The 24618-nt window shown below is 44.5% G+C and overlaps 1 protein-coding gene across 1 annotated transcript in view; it reads right to left on the bottom strand.

The window, feature by feature from the left end:
• LOC138489003 (von Willebrand factor D and EGF domain-containing protein-like) overlaps positions 1-24618 on the bottom strand; it is a 3370177-nt gene that overhangs the window by 2649898 nt on the left and 695661 nt on the right. The window lies entirely within an intron of this gene.

Genomic DNA, 24618 nt, shown 5'->3' with positions numbered 1-24618 from the left:
TGTGGGACCCGGGTTTGGGGGTAGCCATGCCTTTATTAAGGGCATGGCTACCTCCAAACTCGTAATGAGGCCCAATGTCTTATTGGATCTCTAAACTATAGGGTTCTTTGGCACATGGCCCTTTATAATTGGTTGGCACACATATGCCCTTCTAAAATATTCCACTCATTGGCAGCATGCATGCTGGTACCCCAGGTGCCAGTGGGTCGGGCTTGACCATGCCTCACCACCCAATTATCCATCATCACTCAAGCTGTCTGCCATGATACTAGTCTTTGTACTCGGCCTTGAAAAATAGCACTGCTCCTAGGAATAAAAGGGAGTGTGGGTATGACTTTATCTTCTGGCCTCTGTGTAGCCTGTCCAAGAGTCTATTTTCATCTGACCATGTGACTGGATACCACGTTTGAGCTTCCTCGCCGTATTTAATAATATTAAATGAATAGAACTTGGCACCCAATGTCCTTCCGCCGCACCTTAACAGGATCTCGGCTTCTCTCCTTCTCGTGCATTGTATCATTCCATTATAATTGACTAGTTTCTTACCCCTTGATACTTGGCCAAGCAGGCCTATTGATGCTCCTTCTATTCTCAGCTGAGTTTATCTTGCTGAGTCACACTTTTCCGGCCCTTCTATTCACGTGGTCCAGTTTGCTCAAATACGATGTAGAACTTCCAGATTCCTATGCATATATATACCATGGTGCATTGCCCCAATCTATTCACTACATATAGCCAGCCTTATGCGTAATCCGTCTACTTGTGTTACTGTATCTGTACAAATATAAATGATTGTCGTTTTCTTCAGTGCTTTTCATACATGTGATCTTCATTTCGCATGTGAACGTTTACTCAGTTCTTACTTCGTCATCAGATTCTATATGGTCTATTAATCTTTTCCCTTGTTATTTCTCCTGAGGTGTGTCAATTTTCTTCATGTGGCATCACCAATATCTTCTTTCATCTGTCTTTACATGCTTTTCAGGGATCTTCCCCAAAAGGATGTCAGTTCTTTGTTGGTACATAAAGAATGGTTTTCTCAATGCATACTTTGCTTCAAAGGCTGCTCGTGTAATAGGCATCATTACAGGTGTCTTCCTTGTCACTATATTCGGTTGCCAACATATAGGCAATTTAGGGCCGGGACCTCTGGTAGAGGCTTTTGGCTTCTCCTTTACAGTGGAGTCAAAGATGATACCAAGGTTCTTAGCCTCACAGGAAGGAGCAGGATGAGGGCCCAGAGTGGACGACCAGCGAGAGAGAGGAAAGGAGGGAGCAGGTTTTTCAATGAGGAGGATCTCTGTCTTACTGTCATTAAGGCAGAGATCATTGGCAGCAGGCCATTCTTGAATTTTGGCCAGAAGGAGCAGAGTTGGGTGAGGGGAGCCTGAAAGAGAGCTTGGTGGCATCTGCATAACACTGACAGTTGGAGCAGAGAGTGGGTTGTACAGCTAGGGAGAGCGGTTAGACCCCTGGGGAACACCACAAGTAGAGATAGAGTGATGCAAGAGAGGAAATACCCCAGTTGGACGTAAGAGGTTACATCTTTGAGAAAGGAGGTCAGCCAGGCCGGGCCTGATTGGTGACATCCAGGTTATCACAGAAGTGTTTGACCAGGATAGCATGGTTGACCGTGTCAAAATCAGAGGATGGATAGAGGAGAACGAGTACAGAAGGAGATGAGAGTCAAGATTGAGAACAGGTGTTCACAGGTGTTCAGGAGAGCAGTTTCCATGTTTCTAGCAGCTCTGAAGCCAGACTGGTAGTACATCCACAATTGAAAGTTACAATGCTTTCCAAAAAATAGCACCCCATTAAACATGTTGTATAGACATCGGGGCCTTCACTGCAGAGAATAGCTCTTTCTGATTCTCTTTTGATCAGGCTATTGTGACGAATCCTGTGGAGTAACTTTCTCATATTTTGAACCCTCTGAGGGTTTTCAACCTAGAGCGCGTTCAAACAATACCCATGGTGAACGACGCTAAACAAATGAAGAAATGAAATGAAATGTAAATAATGGTGGCTATAAACTTGTTCTCTCCACCTGAAAATTGACATTCTCATACTGGGGAGCACAGGAAATAAGTTACTGTGATTCACATGGCTCATGTATGTACATATGGACAGCACACTCATAACAAGCATTCAATACCCAAATGAACCACCTGCCAAAAATGCCAAATTTCAGGATTTCAAGCTGTACAAAGTATCATACATCTTCTAACAAACTATTGTGGAGATCAGACATGAGCTCCCATCAGGATGTTTTAATAGTACTGCACTGTGGTTTACTGTGGTCTATCTAAGAAAGTCATTGGATGGCTGCTGACAGCACAAAATCAGATAGATAAATGAATCTTCAAAGTGAAAATATTCCTAGAAAAGAAAAACCATATTTCTGTTGCTGAAATGTCTTCATTGAAATATGTTATTCTGGTCTCTGTGGGATGTATGGTGAACCATTGAATTGGTGGTGGCCACAGAACAGTCAGAAACATTGATTATAAGTGACAGGAAAATCTATTGCCACATCTCACTTACAGAAAATTCTTCTGATCTTCCTCTGACCACAACCCAAACATCTTCCATACAATCTTTAAAACACTCTATTTGCCCAGTGATTGTGTCTTAAGGCCACACTTCAACCCACATCATCAAGCTCAGACCAAATTTGGTTATGCAAATGTATATACATAATTATTCTTCCTATTATTATTATGTAGTCATCTAAGGAACAAAGAGCAAAAAAGGACACAGCCTCAGACAAAGACAAGATCTCTGAAGGGGGAAAAATCTTCAAGCTAGAACAAACATCATCTAAAGATTCTTACCTGGTCCTAAACCGCAGAACAGTCTTAAATAGACTAGGGAAAATAGGAACACTCTGCCACCTAAGAACGGAAGACTTCACATTGGTCGAACCCTACCACCGGGAACATAAAGCAAAAGCCTACCTCCATTTAAGAAGAAAAACTGCATTGGAGTTAACTCCCGACGTGCACAAAGACCTCCAAAAAATGGCCCTAAAAATCCACTGCCTTCAGAAACATTCGAAGGAAAACATCAAAGCGACAAAAGAAAAAATTGAAGATCCAACTCGAGACAGGGAGCGACACAGAGAAAATTACGCACAGAGGCTTCCAAGAAAACAAAACGCGGCATATGGCGACGAAAGGTGGGGGCGGAGAAACCAAACTACCCTTCAAACCACTACCCGAACTAACAACTACGAAGCTTCAAAAACACAAAGTCACCACGAGAAAAGAGAAACAAGACAATCTAGAACGGAACTCACAAAGGAGAGCAGACCACGAGTACGCAACCCATGGAAATGGATTTCAGAAACCTTTGCGCAAACTCACAAGAAATAGCAACAAAACCAAGGACCACATCCGACGGAGAAACAATACACCGGTCCTTCAAACCCTCTACAAAAATGCTCCCTAAACATGGCTTCGTGGAATACGAGAGGTCATCAACATCTTACAACGCCTAATGACACAAATTTAGGTATGTTTGAACTGATCTGCCTTCAAGAAACATGGTTGGTTCACAAACCAGCCATGGACGGATACGTAACAGAAGCCTCACCCGCCTGCAAATCCATCCTAGGACGCCCCTCCGGAGGCATACTAACAGCTATCCGGATTGGCTCAGGGATTACTTCAAAAGGGAAAACAGCAGAGGGTTACGGAATGCTGACGACGTTGGCCACATGGTGCCATCAAGACTTAACCAGAGACGCTTGGACAAACTCGGACTTAGGCATAATAAACCTCTACTGGAACCCGGCGAAAACCAGCACTACAGAATTTTGCACCATGGTCGCCAACCAAATTGACGACCTAATGGTGGAGCGGAAAGTACCCAACATCATCATTTGCGGCGATCTGAACTCTAAATGTGAGGGGAGAGTGGGAAACAAACAAAGCCCGAATTCAACGATGGACGAAAGAGGTCGAGCCTGGTCCCTCCTAATGAAATCAAGGAACTTCCATAATGTATCATCACTCCAAGATCGAGAATCACAAATCCCTACGTGGGAAAGACTGAGCTCGTCCGCCACGCTAGATTACATATTCATCACGGAAGGGCTGATAGCTTATTTCACCGACTTCACGGTGGTAAAAACACAGGAAAGCGACCACAACCTTTTAAAAATGTCATGGAACGGAACAGCTCCATCAAGACCCTTCTATTCTGCAGCAGTGGAAACTAATGTACAACAAAACAGGCTTCGCTTAACCCCCGAAAATGTAAAAAACTTCTTTTCTAACATTGCGAGGAAAACAGTCCAAATAACAAAGAGCAAAAGCGACAGACGACCAGAATACGTGTCGCTTTTGGCCGCACACAAAACGAAATTTGCGGGAACAAAAACAGGGAAACCAACCCATACGCATTCCTTCGATACTGAAGTGGCAATAAAAAGAAAAAAGCTTAACAAACTGAAAAAAACGGCCATACGAGCTGACTCGCTGGAAACATGGCTGAATTACCAAGCAGAACAAAAGTCCTACAAATCATGGCTAAAACAGCACCGGTTGCTCATGTACCAAAACGACGCTGAAGAAATGCTCCACACTTGTGCCACAAGGAACACTCGAGACTTTTGGTCACTACTAAAATCAATTAATGGGCAGAAGGCAAACGCGCTGGCAAACTGTGTCCCAGAGGCAAAGTGGATTCAGCACTTCACGGAGTTATACCGCTGTCCCACCTCCACGTCACTACATCTCCCCGTCCTCTCAGATTCCCCATGGATCACCCTCTCATCGGTCGAGGACATCACAGAAGCAATCAACAATCTTAAATCTTCAAGGGCTCCTGGGCCAGACGGCTTGACTAACATTGACCTTAAGGCACACCCACTACTATGGGCGCAAGCAATTGGCGAAATATTTACTCAATTTCAGAAAACAAAAGAAATTCCCAAAACCTGGACAGAGGCTGTATTGGTACCTATCTATAAGAAAGGAAACAGAGACATCCCCGCCAATTACAGGCCTATTGTCCTACTGGATGTTATAGGGAAGATTTTCGCAGCATTACTCCTCCGCCACTTCAAAGTCTGGGCCAGTGCCTCCCCGGCAGCCGACATGCTTCAAACAGGATTCCAGAAGGGAGCAGGAACGTCAATCAACCTACTGTTTCTCAACATACTGAAAGCAAATGCAAAGAGGGGCACGGGAAAGGTCCATATGGCAATGGTGGACTTGTCCCAGGCCTTTGACCTGGTAGATCGAGAAAGACTGTGGACCAAGTTAGCCAACTGGAAATGTCCAGACTCGATTCTCGCACCAGCAATGGCACTCAACGAAACCACCTCACTCAGAGTCCACCTAAACCAACAAGGCACACTCTCAGATCAAATCTTTACAAAACGGGGAGTAAAACAGGGCTGCCCGTTAGCCCCAGCTCTGTTCATCTCGTTTATCGGAGACTTCCAAGACACAATGAAATCAGTAAGATCTTTCCCACCGCGAGTGGGCTCCTCTAAAGTCCCAAGACTGTGGTACGCCGACGACTTAATTCTGATTGACCAGACGGCAGTAGGCCTTCAGAGACAGCTAACAAATCTGGCCAAATACATGGAAGAAAATAACCTGCAAATAAACAAAAGCAAAACTAAAATCCTGTCCTTTTCAAAAAGCAAAAAAAAGAGAAAGAAGTGTCCGGTATGGTTTCTCGATGCAGAAAAAATCGAAGTAGTAGATGAGTTTAAGTACCTGGGCACTCAACTTGACAACACTTTAAACGATTCTTCACTTCAAGCCTCGTTATGGGCAAAAATCAAGAACCTGACAGCCCAATCTCGAGCTGTCGACAGTAAATTCGGCAAGTTCTCTTGGACCCCGGTACTGCAATTTTATAAAACAAAAGTAGTACCGGCCATAACATACGGAATGGCAGCCAATTTAACTCTACCTGCTGAATTTTGGCTGAGACTGGAAGGATTTCTATGGAAATCGGTCTTGGGACTTCCTACCGCAGCCCCCATGCCAGCCATTCGGCGCGACCTTGGCCTTCCTTCACTAGCCTCAGTCGTCATGCAAAGCGCGATTCTACTTTACAGGAAAATACGAACTCCTGACTCTCTGCCGATTTTTCGGATATTAGAAAACGAACTGGAAAACGGGAAGTGCACACCATTCACCAACTGGGCGAAGAAAATTGGACAAAAATTAGAAGAAGTCCACTGCACGGACGACCTCCTCATCTCAAATCCTGGGCGTGTGAAGCAAAAGCTTTTAGAACAAGATTGGATACGTACCAAAGAGAAAATCCTAACGTATACATCCCTAAAAGATTTGCCACCTACTTACAACCGCCCAAAGATTCCGCTGAAATATTGCGAAAAATTTCCTGAAAAAAGGCTGAGAAAAATTCTTTTACGAGCCCGTCTGAATCTTCTGCATACGAGAGAAGTTTTGGCTAAAAGGGCACTGGCAAATTCTCCTGACTGCCGGGTCTGTGGACTGGTTGACCAAATAGAATCTGTCCGTCATCTACTCACCTCATGTCCTGGACTGGCACACGAAAGAAGGGCCTACTTGACACCACTCATCACGTGCCCGCTCACACTCGACGAAGAGACAATATGGTTTCGGTTAATTGCAGGCGATTCCACCAGATGGTCCAGAGCGGCAGCTAAATTCCTTGAAGTAGCCCTGGCAAAAGCCAGTGACAGTACTTCGTCGCCTGCAACACCAACAACACCAGCAAGTGATCTTCAAGGAAATTCGAGAGTGGTGTCATAAGTTCTGGTCTAACTTCTTAGAAGTAGTACAAACACAGTTCACCACAGCACAGATTTGTAAAAAACCTTAAACAGGTTAACATACAAGAAAAAAAAAAAAAATTATTATGTATTCCTGTTTGGCATGGCATACCGAGCTAAATGTAACTGTAGACACGCCTGGATATGCACTATGCTATAGAAAAGTGTATTTAGTTGTGTTCATTGCCAAAAGAAGGTCTCTTACAGATTGTTTTACTAGATTTCAATATTGCAGACAGCTTGGTAACATCTCGCACTCCTCCATCCTAATTCTGGACATAAGAACATACCTCCTGAACAGTGCAATCTTTGAGATATCCCACCTAAATTATGTCAACACCTGCACAGGATTTAGGTATTGAAATACAATTTAGTTCATTCATTATTCATTCAATGCTGTGCAAATGTTGCAGCTGAAACGCTGGCTCTTCTAAAAGAGTACAGCGTTCAGCAGTATACCTCATTATTGGCGTAAAACACATTTAACTGCATCACTCCCAAGGGTCTTCACTGAGTATCCGTCCATTCTAACAGACCATTCAAGACTACCACAATTCTGCATCACCTGCACATCACCATTAACCAGAATATCATCTTTTATTTTAAATATAAAGCATTTTATTGGCATTAGTATGTGCTAGGCCGTTAGATGGAACATCACCTTCATGGCCATTTGCATCAGAAAAAATATCAAGGGTACAGATAGTTTGTGCATCTTACCCATTCCTCAACCCTTTTATTTCAGTCCAGACAGCTCAATCAAGCATTCCACCATTTACTCCAGATCTTCTGAGATTTGTAGGTGCACCAGCGGGAGTTGGAAGCATGTTCCCCAATCATCAAACAGATGTCAATGTCAGAGTACCATTTTGCATAGTTTGGTGTTTCCGTACTCCCCCAAAGCACTGCAATGGTACGTTTAACAATCATCAAAGCAGTGGTTATGAAAAGCTTGTCATATTGATTAAAAGAGGAATCACCCCATATATCTAGTAGTAAAAATGTCAGATCACCCAGTATTTTGCATCCCAGCCCCCTGGACATTTTTGTCAAGTATCTTATGCCAAAATCTCTGTACCTTGGGGCATTGCCAGATAATATAAAAAAATGTGCCCTCAACAGTTTTACAGCATAAGCAGTATTGATGACATGTTGTACCACATCTAAAAAGCAATGTTTGCATGTAGTAAATTCTGTGTAGGATTTGCAGTTGCACCAGATGTACCATGGACGATATTGTTGCGGGAACGTGATTGCCTCAGTACATTCCTCTGCTTCGAGGAACCCTATCTTAGTTTCCCATTAGTTTTGAGGTGCTTAACATGTGCAACGTGAATGGCATAATGGCCTGGTATAAAGTCGCAATGGATTTGGATTCTATTTTCCCATGTAGTATAATAATCGCCAAAGGTGATTGTGATGGAATGTTGTGAAAATACCTTATGTAGCAGCGTGGAGCGGGAGTAAATGTTTATATATGAAATGGAAATGTATGTATGTGTGTATGTTTTTCTAGCTATACAAATTCACACATTTTGCATGGATTCCGCTTTTGTCTGGGACAAGATCGTAGTCTGTGTTTGGATGCAAAAATCGTATATTAAAAAAAAATGTTGGATGTGTGTGTGTATGTGTGTCCGGCTTTACAAATCCACACCGTTGAACCCACTGCTACCAAATTTTGCATGGCTTGCTAATTTCTCTGGGGCAAGATTGTAGTCTACATTTGGATGCAAAATATTCATTCTGTAGACACCCTAATTTACTGATGCTCACCCCGATTGACCACAGAAGGAAACAAAACTTGGAAAAGTGTCTGAAGCAAAATATTCGATGTGTTGGTTATTCCTCTGAAATTGATTACTACTGTATACAGTTCAAAAGTGTTTATTCAAGCATTTTTAAAGTGAATAAAAAAAATACATGTTTTTTATCATGCCACTCCAAATATGGGAAATGGCAAGGTTACAGTTTACTTAAGTTCATTCACAAGAAGAGAGCACAATCAATCAATCAATCTTGGACAATTTCTCAAATGTGCTGAAGCCATCGAGTGACTGAAACATGTCGCACAAATACGAACATCACTTGGAAAAGCTCCATCTGATGTGAAGCGAAAATCAATATCAAGAGCTTCTGAAACACAACAACAAACAGCAGCACAACTTGCCAACCAGAGGACAAGAGAAACCTTTTCCAGGGCAAATGAGAGCAAACGAAAGCAAGACTTTCTGACATGAGGACAAGAGCAACATCCTCCAGGGCACATGAGAAACCAGAGCAAAGTGAAGCAAAACTTTCCAACAAGAGGACAAGAGCAACATCCTGCAGGGCACATGAGACACCACTCGATCAGGACACGGGCAACGCTGTGTACCCCAGCTAGTTGTATATAACGATAGAGTTCAGACATAGGCAGATCATATTTATTTTTCAACACCAGGAATAAGAGAAGGCTCCCACTTTGGCAACACCCCTTAAGCGAGGATATTTTTCCGAATCCACAATAAGAGGGTACTCATCTTCATAATTTCTGATATAAGGTCTGAATTCTGCCATAATGGTTGAGAAAGCGTGATTTTTCTTGCCCAGCCCATACATCTTGTGACCATTCTCCTAGTCTTAATCATCTGTTACGTGGCCATAGGAATTGTGTACAACCCCTTCCCCCTATATAGGATTTGCAAGGTTGTGAGACCGCTCACCCATGCACATTCTGTCCATATATGGGGTGATTGGGGGTCTCCATGTAGCCACTCATTGGCCGTAGCTAGATATGCCGCTCAATAATATTTCCTAATATTGGTTAATCTAATTCCCTTTTCCAGAAAGAGTTTTGTAAAGTGAGTAGGGCAATTCAAGGTTAGGAACCTTGCCAGAACAAGTCTCTCAGAATAGCTTCCACTTTATCAAATTCAATTTTAGGGCTAGCAATAGGGATATTTTGTAGGATATACACATATCTAGGAATCATCAGCATCTTATAAAGCGTAGTTTTCCCTGACAGTGATATTGGTAATGATTTCCATTGTTTAGCATCCTGTGAAAAGTGGGAGGTTATTGGTTCAAGGTTACATTAAAGAAAAATCAGATGGCCGCTGCACACATGGATGCCCAGGTACTTAAATGTCTCTTGAGCTATTTGGCCGACACATCTCGGTGGGATCACTAGATTCTCTCCTTTTACGGGAAATAGAGTTGACCTATGCACCAACATATCTACTCAGCTACCAGAGAATTCTGCAATCCTTTGAGCGAAATGTAACACCAGGAGTCAAGACAACAATGGATACAATTAAAAAGCCAACACGCTCATTCTGCACTCCCACATTCTATGACAACAAAGTTAAATATTTTAGGCAGGCTTCCTACCTTCCTGCACTTCATAAACGAATAAAGGAAAGAACCTGTTCTTTCAAGAATGACAGCTGATAACAGGTTACTGATGATGACCATGATAACCTGCTCCATTGCACAACTCTCTTTCTCTCCGTTACTTTGTGCCCCATTCTCTTATTGCACAGTAATATTGGACTTTGTAGCTAGGTATGCACTGTGTGTTTCTCAAACTCATTGGCTGTTGTTAACTCTCTTAGGGCTCAATTCATGGAATCGGGTGCAGAAAAGGCGCAAAAGCTGCGCCGAATGAAGGCATCTGTGCGCGCTGGAGTGGAGAGAAATTCTTGCGCGGCACACATATAAATGGAATCCCAGAGGCATCAGTAGCCATTGCGCAAGTAACAGCAAGCTGCGCGAGTAATGCCCCCAACATGCCTCCCCACACACTAAAAAGCAAGTGAAATGCCTAACACGGTGCAAGCCTCTGTGCCGTCCCTGGCCCAGCATACAGCCCCCCCAGCGTAATTGCGCAAAAACACCCCACGATCCGTGGGTGCACCCCAAAAAAATGCGCGCCCTCCCATGCAAGTCCAGCCCCTAAACCAGCCAAATTGAGCCCCAACACCTCTTAATGCCCGGCCGCATCCCTGCCAAATTGTACGCCTGCACCTCTCAATACACAGCATGCAGCCCTCTCCCGATAGGACACCCAAACCCCAGCACCCTTCACCCGTGACCACACCCCACAGGCAAACCCCTCTAGATAGGACACCCTCACCCCAGCCCCCATCACCTATGACCCCACACTGCAGGCAGCCCCCTCCACATTGGATACCCCAGCCTCCTTCACCTATGACCTCACCCTACAGGCAGCCCCCTCCAAATGGGATACCCCGGCCCCCTTCACACATGACCCCACTTGGCAGGCAGCCCCTTCTAGACGGGACACCCCCATTCCAGCCCCCTTCACCTGTGACCCCATGGACATTTTACTGACACATTGAGGACCCCGTGAACTTTTCTCTGACAGAAACCGATTACATTGAGAAAGAGGATCTCCGGGTGTGGATGAAGTTTCCCAAAATGTTCTGAATTTAAGACAGTTTGTTGGTAAGGAGATCCATCTCTGGATGTGACCAGTGGGTGGTAACTACCTCATTCCGAAGCCTGATGCTAAGTCATGCCCATGGTGCGGCCACAGCCGGTCATCGGGGGTTTTGTACTACTTTAGAAATCTTGTGGGAGGCCACACAGGGGGCAGGACCTCGACCAATGTTTGAAGGGGTGTCTTTTGTGTGCCGAATTTCAGCCAAGTTCACTCACACACTGAGCTGCCCTCCAGAGGAGGGGGATAACACTGCCTTGGTCAGATTTAAAAGTAGATTTCATCATGCCTGTGATTCGCTCCTCTTGGGAGAACAAGTACATGTTAACACTAACATGCTTGTTTACCAAATGGGTGGAATGTCTCCCGGCCCCAAATTACAAGGCAGAAACAGCCACTACCCTGATGATCAACCACATCTTCTCACCTTTGGATGTTTTGGCCTTCCCCAAAGGATTGAGTCAGACCGAGGAAGTCACTTCACCAGCAAAGTGATGACAAAGATGTGGGAGATACTTGGGATGAAGAGAAAACTCCATATTGCATACCGCTGTCCTCTAGTGGGGGAGTTGCGAGGTACAATAAAACCATTGTGAGCATTCTTAAAAAGTTTGTGGCAGATTCTGGGCCTAGTTGGGACCTCAGATTACCGCTTGTCCTGATGGCCATCAGATTTACACCATCTTCTGCGACATAAATGTCTCCATTTAAGCTAATGACTAGATGAAAAATGGTGCTACCCCAGCATCTGCTCTATAGAACACAAGAGCAGACACTGATTAATGCCTCCACAACACATGAATATGTTGAGAATCTGAGAAAACACCTTCAGCATGCTTTTGTGTACGTGCAGCGGAATCTGGAGAAATTGGCAGAGGGGATGAAAACCCACTATGATTTAAAAACAACAAAAAAGAATATCAAGTAGGAGTAGGGGTCTACTTGTACAAATTTCAGAGGAATCAGACTAAGGAGGGACATTCCTCCCCTCCTGGTGTGGTCCCTTTGACATTTTAGACACAATTTCACCTGTCTCCTACAGGATCGGCATCCCCAAAGGAGAGCTGTCAGAAGAAAAACGGGTCCACATCGATCAGTTTAAAAGTTGTCATCCCAGACACACCTTGCAGCTGATTGATGAGCCAAAGGTAAATTAACCACGGGAGGCATCTGAAGAATATGACGAAAGGAAAAGAAAAAGCGAAGGGAAGTATTTAAGTGCATAGGAATATCTATTTAACAGGGAGTAAATTACTTGATGTTATCATAAATGGAAGAAAAAGTTGTTTTGAAAGTCAAGTTATTGTCCTTGTCCTGTTGAGTAAGTTGCTTACTGTTATTGTAAAAATGGGAAGAAGAGATCACAGAAAATTGAAAAACTGCAATCATTGTTCCGCTGTTGTAAATCTTCCGGGAATAATGCCCATAAAATGTACTAAAACTTTGTTTTGTTATCTACCTTCTAATAGATAAATAACTCCATTACCTCCTAGCCTGGTGAGGACCACCACGAAGACCAGGAAGGGAAGGAAAGAAAGTGGGTGCCGCCTCATCCCCTCCAACCGAAAGACGGACGAGGATGAAGGATAACTCCACCAAAGGAACCCCACTCTGCCCTACTCTCCCTCAAGTTATTGTCCTTGTCCTGTTGAGTAAGTTGCTTACTGTCATTGTAAAAATGGGAAGAAGAGATCACAGAAAATTGAAAAACTGCAATCATTGTTCCGCTGTTGTAAATCTTCCGGGAATAATGCCCATAAAATGTATTAAAAATGTGTTTTTTTATCTACCTTCTAATAGATAATTAACTCCATTACCTCCTAGTCTGGTGAGGACCACCTCGAAGACCAGGAAGGGAAGGAAAGAAAGTGGGTGCCGCCTCATCCCCTCCAACCGAAAGACGGACGAAGATGAAGGATAACTCCACCAAAGGAACCCCACTCTGCCCTACTCTCCCTCATCAAAAAGTCACGGAAGAGCAGGGGGGATTCTGTGGGGGTACATTTAAGGCCCGTGGCAGGAATCCCCTTCACTTCAAAACCACATTTCCACATTTCACCAACAAATTGCTGTGCTTTCTTTCTCTGGCACATTGGTGGCAAGCTTTAAACTCTGCCACACAAAGAATGGCTGTGTTTGCTTATTTCATTTAAATCAAAAAGATAATAACCTACATTCAGAATTATTATGCATTGGCTGTTTTGTCAATTGAAGACTAAAGACTGCACAGAGCATTTCCGATGGTATTGCAATTTGTTATTTTCATTAAAGATTACAAAGTGTGTGCTCTGTTTAAATACAGCACTGCGTGTGTTTTTGCCTTTAATCTGAAATTTCATAAAGTTATGCGCTACTTAAGGAGCAAGAATCTCACATTGTAACGGACACAACTTTGTTTTCCTTTGATGTGAATCACTGCACTTTGAAACTCGGAAAGAAAGGAATACGGCATTCTATTTTTAATCCGTGTCAAATCAAAGAAAATCTCTGTAGTCTCCCATCTGTGTTCATGCACCAATATTTTCTTCAAACCCGCTCGAAAAGGATCAATGGGAAGAGAATATTATTTGCAAAACCGCATTGGAAGCAGGAAATGTAAAGCTTGCACACGTGTGAATCTGTTATTTGTCAAAACGAAGGAAAAATGGTTCATTAACTCATGACAGAATCAGAGATCTCATTACTTTCGGGAGCACATAGAGGATAGGAATGAGACCTCAAATAGCAGCAGCTCTGAGTCTGAGAGTGAATGGACTCTGGTGCAGCGGCAGAAGAAGGCTAACAAACAAAAGAGGACTCTGGTGAAAGACCCCATTAAACAGATAAAGCTATTAGGAGTTTCATGACCTTGTACCATAAAAATGCCAAATATTCTGCCTGGGAACATCTGGAGCTAAAAGACCAAATGATGACATTTTTCAACATTAAAAATGACCAGAATTCCATAGAAATGTGCAAAATGGACATTCTCCCCAGAGTACTCCAGCTTCTTCGCTGGGCTGGAAGACCAGAACCATTCAAGGTGGTCCACCTACAAGGCGGCCATCTTGAAGCACTTCTTCATGCACAGAAGCCCAGAGGAGGCCGTAAGGTGGCCTACAACCTTCAGTGTGGAGAGAATCAGGCCCCAAGAGAATTTGTTCAGGAATTAAAGCAGGCATTTGCCCAAATGACTAGGCGCGTGCACACGAATATTAGGGAATTTAAAAATACCTATTTTCGAGCACTCCCGAAGTACATCATGACCCAGTTGGTACGGGACTTCCATGTTGAAAGGACCCTGGACAGGGTAATAGAACAAGCTTCCAGGATCTATGAGGTCCAAAAGCCTGTAGAAAACAAAAATCCAACCAGAAACCCCAAACAAACCAACACCTCCACTGCTCCCAATGTGGCAGAGGTGAATGTTACCCCCATTTTGGACCTAGAAATGGGGGTGGCTAAAAATACACCTTTCCAAAACCAATCCAATCAGAGGCAAAGAAGACTGTCTGACCAATCACAAACACGTGGTAGTTCGGTAGGGTACCCCACAAATGTACCCCCTAAGTCTGCCAGTTACATCAGCCGTAGGTACAAGCGCAACAGGCCCATCTTGGGGTATGTGTGGACTCCCCTGGCCCAGGAGGGGGATCCAATCAGGTCAGTACGGCCCCAGGAAACATCTCTCTTATCTTCCCTCAGGAGGGCAGTAATCTTCCAAATTCTGGTTTAGGTTTATTCCCCAGGTACCCTCAAAACACCAACATGCATGACAACCCTCCTCACTCTATCCGCTTACAGGAGTCCAGATCACCAAATCCCGAGAGAGGGGAGGCCAAGGGTGGAGGGCTACCAGGGAAACTCTCAATACCCAGGTTACTCCGGGAGAAGGGATAGTTAGCCTTCCTGAGAGCCACCCAGTGTTGATTCAAGAACCCCGTATCAGCCAAAGAGGGTGTCTCAATTGGAGCGCCAGGTCCAGAACCTAACCCAAGATCTGAGTCGCATGTTGAGGGCTCAGCAGTACACTCAGAGGAACATGGCGGCTCAGAATAACTCAAACCAAGGGTCTGGCACCCCAGAACAATGACAGGGAGAGAACCCTGATAACCTACCGGTTCCAGAAGAGGAGGCACGGGAGGAAGGGGGATGCAAATCCCTAGAGGAAGCTTCCTTCCTCACATGTGAAAAGCCCCTAGGCACCCCAGAATTGGAACTTAAGGCTCCTACCCGCGAAAAGCTGCAACCAAGGGAACAGAGGGTGGGTAGGAGAAACAATGAGACAAAGAAGACCCATTTTGTGGAGGAGGTTAGTGTCCTCCAGTTTGAAGCGGAAGAATCATGGAGGATTCTGGGAAGAAAGTCTTCTCCTTCAAGGATGAGGGAATTCCCCCAAAAGAAAAATGGGTCCCAAAATACCATAACTCAGACTGGGTAGGTGTGGGGACTGATTCAGAATCGCCCATCCCTGAAACCCAGAAATGTCACCTAGAGAACATAATGATCACTGAGGGATCCTCCACACAAACCGGTTTAGTGACTGTCTCCAGGTAAACGGGGACAGCACAGAGCTAAGGGAGAAAGTGGATTCCAAAATCCAACCTATCTCAGGATGCCAAATTGTATTCACAGATCCCCAAACTCTGACACAGAAAACTGCCCAAGAACCCTCAGTGTTGGAGTCCAAAATAAAGAAACTACCCACCCAGCTTTCCCAAAATGCCCATTTCCTTTGCCCCTTGGAGGAGAAAGAATGTAGGTTTTATGACCCGTCCAAGTGCAAGGGCGATGTGCATTTCTGGAACTGGTGGACACTGGATCCCAAGCCACTCTTCTGTGCAAAAGGGCATTTGAGCAGCTAAATTCACGAAAGGGGGGGGCCCTAGATTCCTCTCACCCCTCTTCCAGGACAACTCCAGAACTTCGACTGGAATGAAATTCCCGTCGAGGGGACTGTGGATCTGGAGATTAAAATTGGGCGGCCACACAAGGTGAAACACCCGGTCATAGTCGTGACTTCAGAGGGGACCCCTTGTCTATTAGGGAATGACCTCCTTCGGAGGTTGTCTCCCCTAATAAACTGTGTAAACAAGGTACTCTGGACTCAGGCTAACCGGCCAATAAAATTAAAACAAAGCATAAACTATGTCAGTTTAAATGGCACATGCCACAAGGTTGAACAACAGACTGACCAAATTGAGTTCCATTTTCAAAACAATCAAATACCCGACATTACTGTAATTACTGTAGGACAACAAACTGGTGATAGGAACTCCTCTCCATTCCTGAAAATCAACCTTCCTTCCAGTTTCAAGTGGCATTCCACTGTAAAGAAAGACCTTGAAATTTTATGCTGATTCCCAATTTTGGAAGTCCCATGATAGAAAGTGATCAAAAACCATCTCAAAGCTTGGCCGATATTCAGAAAATGGGTGAACAGTTGTTACTCCCCATTCAGTTAAAAGAGGGGAAGGAGGATGTTCTCGCCAGAGTATGCCTGAATAATGGGAAAAGCTTCATCAGCGAAGCGTTGTTCAGGAAACTCCCAAAAGATCTGACCATTCCCACATTTAAATTGGTTGATAAGTGTGAAATGGGCCTGGAAACTCCCAATTCCAAACATCTCCTGCCTAGCAGGTGTATGCTAACTATTTCCATAGGTGATAAAAGCATAGAGCATAATTGTTGATTTGTGCAAAATGCCCCCTCTGCATTTTATTTAGGCAGGGACATTCTCAATCGGTTCGCAATTAATTTGGACCTCATACATTACAAAGCCTGGTCCCGACTAGGGGGCAATGCTATGTGCTTTGATGATTCTGAAAAGGAATTTCATTCAGCGCAATTGCTACCGTATGCAGTTGAAAATCAAATGGGAGAGGAGGTCCCATCCCAGGACGGACCCGACAATTCCCACTTTACTGAAAAATGAGGACAGAAACTCCAAAATCCAGATGCTTGTGTACATCTAAATAACCATCTCCGACAGCGGGGGTTGGGGCTGAACCTGACACCATTAGTTGACTTAGAACACAATACCATTCCAATATTAGTGGATAACAGCGACCCAAGGAGTATTGCTCTGAGTTCAGACACCTTTATTTATTGGAATGGCGGTAGATGACCAGCTTTTTTCCATGGATTTAGGGAATGAAATCATAGGACCAATCCCCAGTGACTGCTATGACTGTGACGATGGCATACCGGCAGAAAATGTATTCACCCTCAAGGGGGGAATTTCATGGTGTACTCTTCCTGCCCTTAATGGGGGGAAGAGGTGACCTGTGACATCAGGAGGGATGAGGTGTTTTTTCAGGTCCATAATGAATGCCTCTCCTACCCGAAACCCTCTTTCCAGGTCAACACCCTCACCAGAGATCTCTCCACACAGCTGGAGGAGACCGCTGAGATTGCAAAACCCGAGGTCTTCTCAGGCTTCAGACAGATGGTTGAAGAGCGGGTCAACCTCGCTGATGCCTGTGAGACCGAGGAACAAAAGGAAAAGTTGAAACAGGTGTTTTTAGATTTTCAAGATATCTTTGCTGTGGACTCGTATGACTGTGGTCGCACCGAAATACATTTTACCTCAATTCCCACTGACCCTGGGACGACTTTTGTATTCGTGAAGCAATATCGATTGCCACTCGCGGCGTTAGGGTTTTTATGATTTCTGTAAGGGACAGAAATCATAAAAAAACTAGAGTCCCATGGGATAATTCGTCCAGTCCACAGTACCTTTAATAATCTGGTACTGGGGATTTTAAAACTAAATGGCCAATGGAGATTTTGGGCAGACCTTAGGGAGCTGAAAAAATGGGTCCACATGTCTCAATGGCCTCTTCTCTACATCGACCAGGGGCTGGCCCAGAGCCAGGGGTCAAAGGTGTACACCGCCATTGACCTGATCAATGGATACTGGACAGTAGCCGTAAGTAGAGAAGACCAGTACAAGCTGACCTTCACCTTCGGGGAGCAGCAGTACACATGGACCCAAACTCCCATCGGTTACATAAACTGTGGCAATGAATTCAACATCTTTCTAAATAAGGCCATGCCCGACTTGGGTGAAATGGGTAACCTGGCTTATGTGGATGATGTCCTGATTAAAAGCTCAACTGTTGAGGAACACATAGCGGAAATCCGCTATGTTTTGACCCAGTTGAAGGTTGCTGGAGCAAAACTATCCTTCCAGAAGGCACAGTGGTGTAGGACCTGTGTAAACTGTGTAAACTTCTTGGGACATGAAATCGCCCCTGATGGTCTCTGTTCCCAGGCAAAGAAAGTGGAAGCACTACTAAAACTAAAAGACCCCACAACTCTGTGTGAACTAAGGAGCATTCTTGAACTGACTAATTACAGTAGGAAGATCATGGAGGATTACCCAGAGGTCACGAGACCCCTGGCTCATTTGATAAAGGGGGGGTCAAGTGGCAGTGGGGTCCAGAACAAGCTGAGGCAGTGAAACAACTCAAAAGAAGCCTCTCACAAGCGCCTTGTTGAGCTTACCACGTCAAAAACAGAGAGTTCATCTTGGAGACAGGGTTCTCGAATACATGCTTAACACAAGATTATATCAAAAGCATGACAAGGTCAATAAAGTCATCTTCTATGTGAGTAAGACTTTTTCATCTGTGGAGGAAGAAATTCAATGATTGTGAGAAGGCACTCCTGGCATTACCTCCCGTTCATCCAGGGGGAGCACATCATCATGGAGACTCCGCATCAGCCTTTGCAATACCTCCAAAGTGTCAGAATCCAGGCAGGATATGTAAGTAATTCCAGAATTGCAAGGTTTTCCTGTGGAGGTCAGATATGGCCAAAAAAGAAGAGTCCCCTCGCGCAAGGTTTGGCTGTCTTGCATGATTGTGCCTGAGAAAACTCTCTCGAGGACAACAGTCTCAAAACCCAAGACAACATGGAGGCGTACAAGAATTCCCTGCACAAGATCTATGAAGAAGACATATGCATGGGGATGCCCACAGTTTATGCGGACAGGTGCTCCTACCATGTGGACAACAACGGGGAAACGGAACTGGTGGCCGGTGTTGGTAATGACTGGGTGGATGTTGCCCCTGAGCCGTGCGCTGGGTACAAGATCGGACCCCGAAGTAGTCAGGTGGCGGAGTTGATGGTAGTTCACCAGGCCATCTGCACTGCCATGCAACACCGACTCCACAAACTGGTCATAATCACCAATTCAGATTATGTCCGAAATTGGTTCGTGGAGCACCTGATTAATTAGAAAACCAGAGGCATGCTATGTGCAAATAATAAACCACTCCAGCATGGCAAACTCATACAAAATATTGATGATCTGGTCACCTCTAATGGGATGACCATCTAGTGGAAAATGATTAAGGGTCATTCCAGGATAGAGGGGCAGATGCTGTCCCTACCACCCAGGGTCAGGTAGCTGCAGCAGTATCTGTTGTTGTCCCCCCGATACACGGACACGCCGGGGGAGCTGTTGTCCATGCCCCAAAGCAGAAGGGACATCCGGCTAAAGCTGCTGTCCCCAGCTCGCATATTGAGGGACCTGCAGGGGTATCTAGGGACGTGCAGAGAGAGCTGTGGTCAACCCCAACTGGGTCAGGGACCTGCAGGTGGTGCCAGTAGCTTCTGCTGCACATCCCGACCCCGGCCACCTCTGCCACCTTTCCCTCTTGGGGCCTTCCCACTCATGGCACAGATGGACTTGTACAATGGGATTCACACCAAGCAATTGTCCTGGGCAATTGGAGAGAGGGGGCAGTGTACGTGATGGAAAACGTACTATTGTGGTCCAGCAAGGCTCAATATTGCCCCTGGTGAAAAAATAAACAGGACGTGTAATGCACAGGCACCCCAAAATTCAAAAATGTGTGTAAGTGACACCTCAGTAGCTCCCATAAAAAGTATAAGCGTTACGCGATATGCTGTGGCACCCAGCAACACAAAAAATGCATACGCGAATCACAGGAAAGCTACTGTAATGGTAATAATGGAGGTACACGATATACAGGGGCTCCCAGGGTATGAATAATGCGCACGCGACTCACCGCTAACCTCTGGAAAAAGTAAAGTGCTTGAATTTTATTTAAGAGGTACAGACAACAAAAACTGAAAAGTCTAATCACGGCACAAAAAGGGGATCCGATTATTGGGAAATCAACATCTGGGGGGAAGAGCATAATAAACATGGCTTTGCAGCCCCCCACAATAATATTTCTGTGTGAGCAACCGCTGTTATTTGACATTTGACTTTTAAAATGGTCTCCTTACTCCACTGGGAAGTTGACAGTTCATTGTGGGCAAGTGTTTGGGACCTGGTCACAGCAGTGAACTGGATTTCCCCCAACAGGAACTCGATCTCAAGGAGATCCCCCTGGATGGCTCTGGTTTTGTCCAACTGATCATCCAGGTCATTTCAAGTACAATCGTGACTGGCAGATGACTGAGGGTGAAATAAAGACACTCATACGGGACATTTACCAGGCACCTGCATGCCAAATGGATGCAATATGGGATCCTAAAGGATCTTTCCTTAAAAAAGCAATCAATAGCTACAAAAAGGCATTTTTTACATGAGACAATAAAAAATAAAATACATTAATATCCCCAAACACCTATTTCAGATGATTTAGGACTTCCTGAACCAAACATCTATTAAAGTTCATGTAACCACCTCAACTGAAGTTTGTGAGACCCTGAACAACTTAATTGTCAATAAGATCAACCTTTTTCAACAATGAAACTGTCCAGAATTCTGGGCAGACTTCACCACTTTGTCAACCCTCGGTTCTGCTACAAAGAACTCCATCTTCCTCAGCTTTTCAAGGCTTTTGGAAGAAGATGGCATTCAGACAACTGCCGGAACCTCTATACTATGCCATCATTCGAGACCACTTTCATTTGACTTTCGCGCATTGCATGGGATAGAACTAGCCCACTGATAGAATGGGGTTACATGTCACACCCAAGAAGGCAGCGTACAGCTTTCCCTCTTGATACATTTAGATGTCTCAGCAACATTTGATGCCATGAATAAGGCTCTTTAAGCCGTTTTTTTTCCCCTAACTACTCAGAGTGAATAATTGAGCACTGAAATGGTTTTGTTCTTTCTTGAGCAGCCGTCAGCCCCTTGCAATCTTCTTCATTGCAGGTAACCTGTGATGTGTGTCAGGGCTTTCCCCTATCACAACTCCTATTTATTATCTAACTTTTGTCCTCTACTCATACTGATTGATTGCTTGGAGGTGCAGTACCACTTGTACACAGTTATACCAGGATTCTGTTGTAGGTGAACAGTCCATTGGAGGATTGTTCTGATTTCCCCCCTGGAGTGAATCCTATGAAGGGATGATTGTGACAGTTTGCTCAATCTCAGCCCTCTGAAGACTAAGGTGATTTTTTGGGGGAACTTGTCATTTATTGAATGAACTCACTATCCTTTTGGGCCATCAAGTCATGTTCTTCTGAAAAGTCAAAAATGTGCAGGTCCATGAAGAACCAGACCTGAGCCTTATTTAATTTCATGTATTTCGTTTTTGTCATTTGTATAGTGCCTTTCATTATAATTATGGTCCCAGCGCACTGTTGGTTGAACGCCCTTGGAAGGACCAGAGTCCACATTTGGGAAATATTGGGAGGTGCTATTATGCGTGTGTGCATTTCAGCCATTAAAGTTATGTGAGGGTGTCCAAGACCCTGCTAGTTACCCTTGTCTGAATGGTGTGTGGAGAGGCGCAGATGAGGTATACTATGAACTAGATGGGGTATATTGTGTTGAAGGAGGCATAGAATTATGTGGGAAGCTACAATTCTATTTTTTGTTGATAAAGGTAGCTTCATTCTTATGGCCGATGTGCCATAGTGTTTGTGTTATATTTCAGTGGCGGGTGTTTCAATGAGCCGTACTTTCCTCGAAGTTACAAAGGTGCGGTGTGCAGGAGGAGAAATGGGTTAGCTGTACAAATAACCATGTCTATATTCTAGGTTCCATCTAAGTACTTCGCACAATTGGGCTAAATGCAAGATCTGGCTGGCTAACACATAAGGGACAAAGCAAGGTATGGCTGGCTACCTTTACACAATTAGGCTAAATGTAAAATATGGGTACCTCCCACAGTCAGACTGAATGCAAAAATGGGTACCTTACATAGATAGACTAAATGTGAGATATGGCTAACACAAGTGGGCTAAACACATGTTATGGATTACCTTATACCATTAGACTAAGTACAAGATAGGGCTAACATACACAACATTAGGCTTAATGCAGGACATTGCGGACTAACATGTGTGAACTAAAACTGAGGTATGGCTACCTTACACAACTAGACAAAATGGAAGATATGGCTGACTAACAGGAGAGGGCTAAAGGCAAGGTATGGCTATCTTACTCATGCTGATTGCAAAATATGTTTGACTAACACAAATTGGCTAAAAACAAGATATGGCTGCCATACACTATTACAAAATACAAGATAATCAATAACTAGTCATAGATGCACCTCTGCGAGAATGAACATGGCTAAAAAACCTGCTCTCTTGGAAGGCACCCACTCTCCACAGCCACACTTTAGCTCACTGTACCTTTTACAGAAGGGACATATCCTGTTTACCGTGATTGTACTGCTGAACTAACAGTGACATACAATTACAAAGTGCAATAAATATTGCAAGCAAAGATACTAATAATAATAATAATTTAGCATTTATATAGCGCTACGAACCCTCAGGTATCTGAGCGCTGCTTATTATTACCCACAGTGTGTGGTGCTCATTTATCAACCTCGGAAGGATGAAAGGCTGAGTTTGGCCCTGCCGGGATTCGAACCTGCGCGGATGTCAAAGCGAGCGCTCTACTCGCTGTGCCACTTGACCAGCTAACTGACATGCCTTTTACAGTGCCCATTGTAAAAATACCTTTTTTTCCGGGGGGATGCCCCCCGGCACCCCTGTAGGGATACTATATATGGAGGCAGTAAGTGAGCCATGGCATTACATGTAGAGGAGGCAGTAAAATAATGGCAGGAGGATTTATGTGGAAAATACAGACCTCAGCTGGATGGTTCACATTACAGATGGAAATGCACATTCTTGCAGTGAGCACGTGTTTAAAGCAGGGTAAGCAGGCCATCTGTCTGGTTTGCAATGTGTCATACTAACCTGAATTAACCAACTAACACCCTAACTCCATCATTTATAACATGTCTTTAACAAAGCAGTGCAAAGCAGGCCCAGCTGACAGGTCGAAATTGAAGTGCTTTTTCTGCAATGGATTTAAAATGTGCAAGCACAGTTTACTGGCTGTGATTTAATTACACAAACTCTGAAGAAAATATACACTGTTCAGAAAGCACCATTGTTTGAGCAGGACATAATTGTTGAATATGTATTTGCAAAGCTATGCTTCCAGGGGAACCAGATCGGGTGATGGTGCACTGGTGATGAGGCAGGTTTTAGAGAGATTGACAGGGATAGCATTTAAATTGAGTAGACAGAAGGGGTGTGGGCAGATGAACAGCAGACAGATATTCAAAGAGACTGGCAAGAGTTGTGCAGTGCAAAGGGGCACAGCTTTTCCTGGCAATCAGCAGGCAGAGGAGACAGACGATAGACGGAGGAGCAGCTATCCTGGCATACAATTTGGGTTATCCCTGTGGGTCGTTGGAGGTCGCGATACTGCAATTGCTGCCAACTGACACAGAGGGGTTTCCCATGATTACAGGGAAGGAATCTCACCCAAAGTGAGTATATCTGTGATAAGTCACGTGTACACACGGGTGAATGGGCCTCATTACGACCCTGGCACTATTGGGTTAACGGCGCCGTAAAAGGCTGCAGCGCCGTTAACCCAATAGCGCCTGATAACGAAGTCCCTTTGCGGGACCCAACCTTAACGGCTGGTCTACACCAGCCGTTAAAGTAGGGACCCGCAAAGGGACCTTGGTGCTAAGTACGGTACCGCAATTTGCGGTACCGTACTTAGCGCCTTCCCCATTCCCATAGAGCCCTATGGGGTGAAAATGGGAATGGGGAAGGGCCGTGGTTCAATGGGGAATTACCGCCCCGCCAACCTTGGAATGGGGTGGTAATTCCCCATTGAACCAGGACGGACCCGTTACAACACCGGCACCAACCATGGTGCTAATAGCGCCATGGTTTAGTGCCGGTGTTGTAATGAGGACCAATGTATTTTCAGACAGCCAGAGAGATGTTTTTTATGTAAAGAATTCAACCCATTTCAAATGTTGTTCGGGGATGTTACATGTTTTTGGTATTAAGTGTGGCTCCTGCCAAGTTTCACAACCCAAGGTTGAAGTGGTTTAAACAAATGCAATTTTTCATTGAGCTGAGTTCATGTTGAAATTATTTTTTTTCCTTGTTGTTTATTCTTGCTGACCCATGTTCACACTGTTCACAT

Source organism: Ambystoma mexicanum, chromosome 9 (genome assembly GCF_040938575.1).
Source record: "Ambystoma mexicanum isolate Mex_15411 chromosome 9, UKY_AmexF1_1, whole genome shotgun sequence".
In the NCBI taxonomy this organism is placed as follows: Eukaryota; Metazoa; Chordata; class Amphibia; order Caudata; family Ambystomatidae; genus Ambystoma; species Ambystoma mexicanum.
This window is presented reverse-complemented; position numbering and strand designations above follow the sequence as displayed.